General features: G+C 47.0%; 1 pseudogene; it reads right to left on the reverse strand.

Moving 5' to 3' along the window:
* Positions 1 to 4,270: 4,270 nt before the first annotated feature.
* On the reverse strand, positions 4,271 to 9,595 carry LOC109749115 (anthocyanin 5-aromatic acyltransferase-like; annotated as a pseudogene).
* Positions 9,596 to 10,112: the final 517 nt, after the last annotated feature.

Here is a 10,112-nt window from a genome sequence, read left to right on the forward strand (position 1 = left end):
AGAATGTCAGTAGCATTAACAAACACTCGTACGACGTAGTACCATACCACTTAAACGGGATGGGACTGCGACAGTACTGATATGAAAACATATGAATGCAACCAACGCGTTCGGATAGACGCTACCGATCGATATGGAATTCTATTATTACACTGGAGCGGCCGTCGGGGTTGTTCCTCCCGGCCTCGTCTCCCACGACCTACTACAATGGCTCTATTTCTGGCGTCGTTCCTCTCGGTCTTCTCGTCCGCTGCCTACTAAATTAACATCGGCGTCATTTCTTTCGGCCTCCTCTCCCGTTTTCTATTGCATTGACGCCGCCATGGCATTATATTTCTCCTCGCGCGTCCTCTGCCTCAGCGTCATCCTATTCGTCCCCTGGACGGACTTTCTCTGCAGTGACGACGCTTGCAAGTAGTTTGTTGCACCGCCGACTCGCCCGCGATGAACGCGGCGCCGCGGCCACCGTCCGCCACAGTTTCGCCAATGCACTGTACTTTAACTCTTGGACGTGACTAACGTCCGACTGTGCGGTCATTATAGCAACAGATCCGCACGATTAGTATATTCCATCAATCAATTACCCTCGCTCAGGAGCCCTCCTTCCTTTTCTTAAATCTGGCTGACGTGGATGAAAGAAAGAAGGCAACACTTCATACTTATGCCTCAAAAAATTCATGCATGTATGTAAGACAGAATTGCTGACATCAGCAAAGATTCCATTAAATTTCAAAATTTAAAATGTTTTCTAGCTTAATCCGTCGCTTCGATCAAGAAACTGTTTTCACATAAAAAAAATCGTCGCGACGAGACCTTCGAAACTAGATCCCATATTGGTATGTTTTGACGATTTTTTTCGGATAAAAAGTTACCAGGCATGTGCGACGTAAGTTATCACGAGTGTGATACATAAGTTACCAAGTTGTTTTCATAGTAACTACCAGGTATGAAAAGACGGTCTTCCAACTTTTCTTTTCACGTGCACATGCATATATGCACTAGATGACAAAACTATGATGCCATTCTAAATTCTCTCTATTTTGAATTTTTAAAACATTTTATAGCTCAAACCGTCGCTCTGATAAAAAAAGTTTTCACATAAAAAGATCCGTCGCAACAAGATCTTCGAAACTAGATCCCATGTTGGTATGTTCCAACGAATTTTTCTAGATAAAAATTACCATGCATGTGCAACACAAGTTATCATGCCAGTTGAGCGTAAGTTATCATGTTGTTTACACATAACTTACCGGGGCATAAAAAATAATTTCTTCTACATTCTCCACACAAGCACATCCGTGTGCCCTAGGGAACGAAAAATGTTAATATCAAGGAGGATCCCACCGAAACTCAAAAAGAAAAAAAAATTGTAACTCAAATAGTCGCTCCGATACAAAAATCATTTTCACATAAAAAAATCGTTACGATGAGACCTTCAAAACTAGAACTCATGTTGGTATGTTTCGACAACTTCTTTCGGTTAAAAAGTTACAAGCTTGGGTTAACTAAGTTATCAGCTCTCTTGTGTGTGTATTACTATGCTATTCACACACGAGTTACCGAAGGGTGTTTTTCAACAAGCCCCCCCCCCTTCCGGTCGAAAGTTATCACACCTAGACTAAGTAAGTTATCAAGTCAGTTCTGCTATATCATAATGTTATTTAATCATGAGTTATCGAGTCAAAGTTATCATCGTGGTTGTACGTAAATTATCAGGTCTGCGGTGCATAAACTACCATGCAATTCGCACAAAAATTACCTGGGACATGTTTCTCCAACTTTGTTTTCACAAGTCAAAAGTTATCAAACATCTTGCACATAAGTTATCAGGTCTACGGTGCATAACTACCATCCTATTCACACAGAAGTTATCGGGGATGTATTACAAGAACCCCCACCCACGCCAAAGTTATCATGCTCTTCACACATAAGTTATAGGAATATGTTTTCAACCCCCCCCCCCCCCCCCACCGGGAGTCGCGGTCGAAGTTACCGCGGTATCAGGTCCGCGGTTCCTATATTATAATGGTACTGACACAGAAATTACGGGGTATGCTTCAACAATTTTTTCCGGGTCAAAAGTTATCATAGTGTTCGTACGCCTCATTGGCTCATCGAGAAATTGTCCTCGTTATCATTATAGTGCTCAAGGGGGTACAACAAAGTGTATGTATCATGTGAATGATACAATGGAGAAATGTAACAAAAAATCATGATGAACTGATAGCCTTTATACCCCAATATTATGCATTTGTTTTCTTGTAAGTGTTCTTCCTACTAAACGCAAGAAATTTGGGGTTAAAAAGGCCTCAACCTAAAAATACTAACAGAGCAGCCCAGCCATTTGACTATTAAAATGAAGAAAAAACAGTAGGAAAAAGAAGGAAAAATCGGTGTAAAAAAGGAAAGAAAAAAATGACACTTTATTATTCACGCCACGTTTTTTACAGGTACACAAATTACAAAATCTGAATGTAGTCACGACCTCAATCTAGTCATGCTGGTTAGGGGCACTGCGAGATACTAAAGAGGTACTGGGTTCGATTCCATTTTCTCCCAAATTTTTTACTCTTTCCAGGAAGGAAAAGGGGAAGCGGGCAACGCGATGCAAAAAAAGTCCCGAACGGGGCGGGGACGTGCGAAGCCGGAGCGGGAATCACGGGGCGACCGGGAATTACGTAAAAAATCGAAGCATGCAGACTATCCGTTAGATCCGAATCGTGCGGATCTGTTGTGGAATTACAGTCGGCAGGAATTTAGTTTTCTCGTTAACTCTTTGTTTATGTGTAATTGTTAACTCTTAATCATATCTTTTGTATGCAACCGAACACCATGTAATTGTACCAATGCAGCCAATGCTGGACATCAAACACCATGCCAAAATTAATCCCCTAATGCAGCCAGTCTACATGCAGATAACCAAACAATGTGTAGATAATGATTTTCTTTTTCTTGTTTTCTTCTCAATTAGGCCCAACTAAGACACACATGTACTCCCTCCGGTCCTTTTTACTCCGCATATTAGATTTGTGTCAAGTCAAACTTTGCAAAGTTTGACCAAATTTATATTAAAAAGTACCAACATTTACAATACCAAATACATATACTATGAAACTACATTTCATAATGAATCTAACGATGTTGATTTGACACTGTAAATGTTAATGCTGTTTTCTATAAGTTTGGTAAAAGTTGAGATACTTTGACTTCGGACAAAACTTATATGTAGACTAAAAAGGACCGGAGAAAGTAATACAAGCAAAATCGCTAGGGACAACCAAACACATCCCTAGTGTATCGATCGAGCCATACGGCCGGGCAATATGTGGCTGTACCTCATCTCCACTGCTACGTGTAAACCTCCTCGGCCATGGCGACAAATCTAGCTAGCCGGAGAGCGGGCAAGAGACATTTTTCTTTACTGTAACAAGAGACATATGTGAAGTGAAGTAGTGAACAGTTGGTTGGGTCAAGCGGGCCAGACGTCCGGGCTGGTTCGGAACGGCTCACTTCACGTACGTACTACGGGCGCGGTGCGCCGGCGTCTTGACCGGGGCACGACTGGAACCAACCGAGATTTGAAATGGCCGCCGCCCGCCAGCCTCGAGATCGCCGAAAGTGCGATGCCATGGCATTTCTGTGGACAGAAGCGAAGATTCCATGCATGCACGACGACCAGGATTGACGTACATGTGAACGCAGCCAACGCGTTCGGATTGACGTACTACGATGATCGACATGGAACTCTATTCTACATGATCGACACCATATCGTGCGAGATGAGAGAACAGGATTTGTTGCTATTGAGAAGGCCGAGGTGACGGCTGAGGAACTGCCTATCCACGTTCACAAGAAACTGATTCTTTCCTCCATCAACGTTCTTGGGGGTTGATTAGAGCTTGGGGCGGTTTAATCCGCGTACCTCGTCGTTCTTTGTCTTCCCGACATGACAAGCCATCATTTTGATGAATATCATGCTTAATCAGTTAATTTGCTCCAAACGCGTGACACCTGCTTGCTACTGCATTGATCCTGAGTTCCTGACATTGCTGGGAACACGCTCAGCCAATCATTCGTAGTCGCCATTTTTCTCTCGTCGTGGATCGATCGCTTCTCTCGTGAACTTCCTCATCGCTTCCGTACGTCCGTCCGTCCGCTGGCTGATCCTGAGAACTGTTTGATACTTTCCTCAGCCCAACTAAAACCAAACCTGTTTCATCTTTCCACCCAAACTGAACCAAACCGAATGGCAACCTGTGGGTTGGAACCATCAACTGAAATTGGTTAAAACTGTTCGCTCAAATGGGTTGAGCGCTGGGCTGTGGTCAGCTTGTGAATTACTAGAGATTGGTAAAACATACAGTACATACTCGTCAAATTTACAAGAGCAAGCCAACTCCTCGTCACCACACACACGGACACGATCGATGTCAGTCAGATGCTCTGTGGTTGAGGAGCTCGGCGACATGGGCCGCTGCGGCAGCACCGACATGGGCCGCCCCAGCCACCCCTCTGCGCCCTCCAGCACGCCTCGCTCCATCTCCCTTATCGCCGCCCCGATGGCACCGCAGCCGCCGCTCGTCATCAGGCGCTCCATCGTGGCCTCCATGAAGCACGGGCGCAGGCAGTTGCCGAAGTACTCGGCGGGGAGCGGCGGCGCCAGCCTCGACCGGCACTCTGTCGAGAACAGCATGTGGCTGTGCGCCGCGCCTTCAACGCCCACGGACCGGCTCCGCAGCAGGCACACCCATGCCAGCGCCGACGCCGCCACGAACGACGGCATGCGCTAATGCCCCAGTGCGGCCACCGCCGCGTCCTTGATCCCGTCGATCTGGTCGCGCGCCAGGGGGGAGGACGCGATCACCGTAGACGGATGCGGAGACCCTGCTCGCTGGCGGACGCGTAGGCGGAGGGCCGGACGCAAGGCGGCTCATCCCGGCGAGTGTCTTGCCGAGCAGGTCGTCGGGGTCGGCAACGAGGGAGCGGTCGAGGACGGGCGGCGGCGGCAGCAGCACGGCCTGGGAAGGATCGGCACTGTCGAGGGCATCCCCGAGGTGGTATGCGGCGGCCCAGGTCTGGACGAAGAGAGTGGCAGAGGCGTCGTGGCAGGCGGCATGGTGGACGGACACGCCGACGCAGACCCGCGGCCTGGGAACACGGAGGCCTGTAGGGCATCGAGCGCCGGAGTGGAGTCCCATCCTCGCGGGCGAGCGCAGCCGGCTTGGCTGAGGTGACCCCGTAGCTTCCTCCCAACAGTCTGTTGACTTGTTGAGCCTCGCGATGGACGCGAGTTGTAGCGGCCATCCACACCGGGATAAACTATGAATACAAACTGATCTCACACACCGGTTGTTAACCACGGGTCAAAACTGTTTTGAACTGGAACTGTTTCAGCCCATACCCACCCAAACCCAATTACTTCCTACAGTAAACTAAACCAAACTAAACTGTAGTCAGACTCCACCCAGTAAGACCCGAACTAAAGAAACCCACGTAGAAAACCCACCCAAAGCACCCGGTTAAACAAAACCCATTCTCAGATTTACCGCTGGCTGCTCTGGCTCTGGCCCTGGCCCCTGCAGAATGAATCGAGGTCGTCGCGAGCCAAGTCAGCCGCAACAGAACATATGGCAGTAACATGAACAAGTACGGAGTACTTCTGTACGTACGTTGGGAGTGAGACGGACCTCGTCTTAAGATATGATGAGCGCATCTGTAATTCCGAATGCACCGGCCGAACGCGTTCGGAGAGACGTAACAATCGGCATGGAATTCCATTCTAGATCGACGAGGATCACGGGAGAGGGACGTGGCGTACGAGAAGAGCACAAAATTATTTGGTGCAGTTGTGGCCGCCGAGGTGACGGATGACACAACAGCTGCTTATATTCCTTGACCCCAAGCAGATTCTTTTTTCTCGGCCACATTCTCGGGGAATGATTTGAACTTGTCCAGGTGCGGCTTGATCGGCGTTTGCATGATTCCCCTCGTCCTTCTTCGTCTTTCGCGAGGAGGTGACGAGTCATCATTTCGATCACAGAATTCTGCATCTTGTACACGCCTGCGGGTTTGACGGAAAAGGTGACGGAACAGCTGCCGCTAATCACTCATCGGGTTCAGACTTCACACACGTTTCGCGTTCCCTGTCAGGTCAGGTGAGAAGTCAGGCGGGCACTATGGCTGGCCAGCTATACTCTGTTGGGGTGGACGGTGGAGCGTGCTGCTCGTGTGCGCACGCACGTTGAGCCCACACAGTTACTTCCGCAGATGTAATTATCGGCCTCTTCTTTAGATAGTGCAAAGTGTCTGCATCAGGTTGTCGTTTGTGGTGCAGAATGGCACCCTCGTTGCTCGCGGATGTTCCCCCTAGGCTCGTGCGAGTGGTGCTGCAATATAGGTTTCCTGTGGTGCGTGTGGACACATCGTCATGGTTGTCGAGTTTAGCTTGTGTTGTAGTAGACTGACTTTCAGGTTCTTGTAGCAGATTCTTCTTGTTTTCTTGCCTTATGATGTACTTTTGCTCTTGTTTTTTAGGCTGAGTTTAGTCGTCTCCGAAATGATCACCGGCTCTCGGGCTAGTGAATTCTTAGGTCGTACAGATTATTTCATTTGGATCATGTCTTTTTGACGTGGTATGGAAAGTGCATTCCATGGTATGGCGATATAGTATTATTATTATTTTCCCTCGTAAAATGAATTTACATTCCATCCTTCTACAGTATGTGGTTAAAAAATACTAGTATACTCCTACTACGAGAGATGATCGTCAAGTCAATGTCTCTTTACTTCCAACTGCTCTGTGCCTCAGTGTTGAGTGTTAACTTTGCGGTTAAATTTTTTTTTTTTAAACAGAGGCAAAAGACTGGTTGTGGTAGTAGGTGGAACTTGAACACGCCTCCAGAGTTTACTTGGCCTAAAAAAAACAGTCCACTCTGCTGGCTGCTGCACGTATTTCTCAAATTTAATTGGACGTATGCTTTCTTTTAGGAGAGGTATTTTTCTATAGTCTTAATGATCCCTGACAAAGAATAAATGCTTGGACGTGTGAACACATCTACATGTGAACAGTTGGACACTTGGACTGGACATCTAACAATGCCCCACATGCATGTAAATTTTAAGAGCCCTACGTTTTGAATCATATAAACACATCTAATAAATGCATCTACATGTGAACACATCTTCATGTGGTCAGCGATATTGACGAATCATATAAACATATCTAATATTTAGGCCATGTTTGGTTCATAAGTTCTAGGACTTTTTTAGTCCCAACTAAAAAGTCCCTAGTCCCTAAAAAGTCCGCCCCTGTTTGTTTCTAGGGACTAAAAAGTTCCTAGTCCCTCCATAAAGGTTATTAAATGACCATGTTACCCCTAGTATATAGAAAAATAACAACCAAACAACACCATGGGGTAATGGGTGCAGGGTGGGGCATTGTTGGTAAAGTCCCAAAAAGACTCTCCTTGAGAGTCTTCTTCATTTAGTCCCAAAAAGCAACTTTTAGTCCCTAGTAGTCCCTCCTGTTTGTTTAAAAAGTCTCTAAGACGGACTTTTTCTAGTCCCTACACTAAAAAGTCCCTGGAAACAAACACCCCCTTAGTTGGACACTTCACAGCTTGTGGAGTACCAAGTTCCTAGGGAATTTCTTTCAATGCTAATTCCTAGACAATTATGTAGGTAAATCTGAGAGATTTTTCAACACATTTCATGTTGTTTTTTATCTTAAGTGAAAAACAGAGAATGTCATGGTAATAGTTCTAGAAATGGGTCAAAAAGTAGGTTCGATTCCTGCCGGATGCACTGCCTCTTAAAGACAAAAACAGAGGAGGGAAAGAAGGTAGTATAGGGAACTTTTTTAGGGTATTCTATTTCAACAGAATAGATCAAACTTTATCTAAAAAGCTGAGAATTTAATAATAAAATTCTAAGAAAGGTGCAATTAATCGTCAAAATCAAAACAATTGTGTCCCGTCACATAGACACAAACGAAATTGCTACAGGCCATCGGTGGAAGAGAAAGTTTCTTTCTTTACATTTTTACAGTGTGTCATCCTGGGTTATTTATTAAATGGACGTGTACCAAAGCCTTTGCCATTCACCGTTGAAATCTTTGCTATGTTTGTCAGACCTAGCACCTCGAATTGAATGACTATGCAGAGCATTTACTGCTGCCATATATACACAAGCACGTTGTATTGCACTCTCGCTGCCAATTAAACTAAAACCTGCACCGATCCCCAAACTAACAACTAGTGGCTTTGATTTAAGAGGCGTGCGTCGCCGTGTGCTCTTCGTCCGCGTCCCAGTATATAAATATACACGGAAGTGAACTTTTTACCAGTGTGCCGCAGTGAATGGCAGGTCTACACGGGACGTGTGCACCTCGGACAAAAGTTTTACATTTCAGAGTTCGTTTTTGTTGTTGTTGCGGGAATACCACTTCAGAGTTCAACAGCTAGGATATGTTTGATGAACTGCATAGAGCTGAATCAGGCTGTGCGGAATAAAATTAGACTGTTTTGCTGGCATGCGTTCACTGTTTGGCCTGTATCACACAGATTTTAAACCACATCTCAGCCAGGTCTGCTTGAAACGGTCGGATCGGTAGTTTTCAGCAAGTCAAATTCGAGCGATGCAAGAGAGAGCACCTGGGTGGGTCCAGGGATGCAGGCTCGTTTCGTCTAACACTGGGGTGATGTGAGGTTGTAGGTGGTATGTTTTTTTTTTGCGGGGTGCAGGTGGTATCTTCGTTTAACTCTAATCAAAACAACAATACTTCAATTCGAGATAAGATCTACACAAAAAGAAGCACTTCGATGTTGTGATTTCATTTAGGCGATCGGTTCGTAGTTTCGTCCATTGTAAATTTCAATTTCATGTTCATGTTTGTAGTTATTTTGGAAGAATTTTTTCAAATTCATCACGATAGTTTGATTTTTTTTTACCAGTAGCTTCATCTCGCAGTTTCATACGACTTTTGTGTTGGACGTTTTTTGTTTTGACGATCGTAAACGAGTAGATCTATATCTTTCTCATGACTGTACATATGCATTTGTGTGGTCTGCTTTAATGACACCCTTAATCGTTCCTCTTTGTGCCTCTGCCCCACGTACGTCCTGTTATACTGGCGCCACTGTCGGCGTTGTTTCTCTTGGTCACCTCTCCTGCGTCTAGCTGCACTAGTGTTGTCGTCGTCGTGGTTCATCTCAGGCTCCTCTCCCGCGTCCTGCTACACTAGCGGCGTCGTCGCCGTCTCCTCTCCCACGTCCTACTACACTGGAGTGGCCGTTGGGGTCGTTCCTCCCGGCCTTGTCTCCGACGTCTTGCTACATTGGCTCCACTCCCGACGTCATTCCTCACGGCCTCCTCGCTTGTGTCCTACTAAACTGTCGTCGGTGTCATTCCTTTTGGCCTCACACATCGCGCATCCTAATGCACCGATGACGCAATGGCGCTGTATTTCTCTTCCCCCCATCCTCTGCCTCAGCGCCCACCTATTTGTCCCTGCGTACGGACTTTCTCTGCGGCGCCGACGTAGCAAGTAGTTCACCGCGCCGCCGACGAGATGGCTCGCCCGCGACTCCGTGTTCATCGTGTCGAATACGGCGCCGCGACCACCATCCACCGTAGTCACCAAGGCACTGTACTGCAACTCTATGTGTTATGTGTAATTGTTAACTCTTAACCATATCCTTTGTATGCAATCAAACACCATGTAGTTGCGTCAACACAGCCAATGCATTACACCATACACCATGGCAAAATTGCTCTCCTTATGCATGGAACCTATATGCATGGTGATTGGAGAACCCCGAACATGTGGCAGTCGATGGCTCGCTCCTCTCCCCTTCCCCCTCTGGCGTCGACGTCGCCGAGCTCGCCTTCTCCCCCCTCTTCCCCGACGACCTTCCCTCGCTCCCCCTGGCTGCGCCCCCTCCCCTCCCCCCGCCCCGTCGACCTCGCCTCGCTCCATCCTCCCCGCTCCTCCCTTGTCCAACAGGTTTTGGGCGCTCGACTCTGAGGATTCGGGGTCGGATTCCGATGCCTCCCCTTCCCCTCCCCGTCCGGTGCCTGTGTGCAGTCTCCCCGTCGTCTCGGCTCCGGGCCGC

This window comes from Aegilops tauschii, chromosome 5 (assembly GCF_002575655.3).
Source record: "Aegilops tauschii subsp. strangulata cultivar AL8/78 chromosome 5, Aet v6.0, whole genome shotgun sequence".
In the NCBI taxonomy this organism is placed as follows: domain Eukaryota; kingdom Viridiplantae; phylum Streptophyta; class Magnoliopsida; order Poales; family Poaceae; genus Aegilops; species Aegilops tauschii.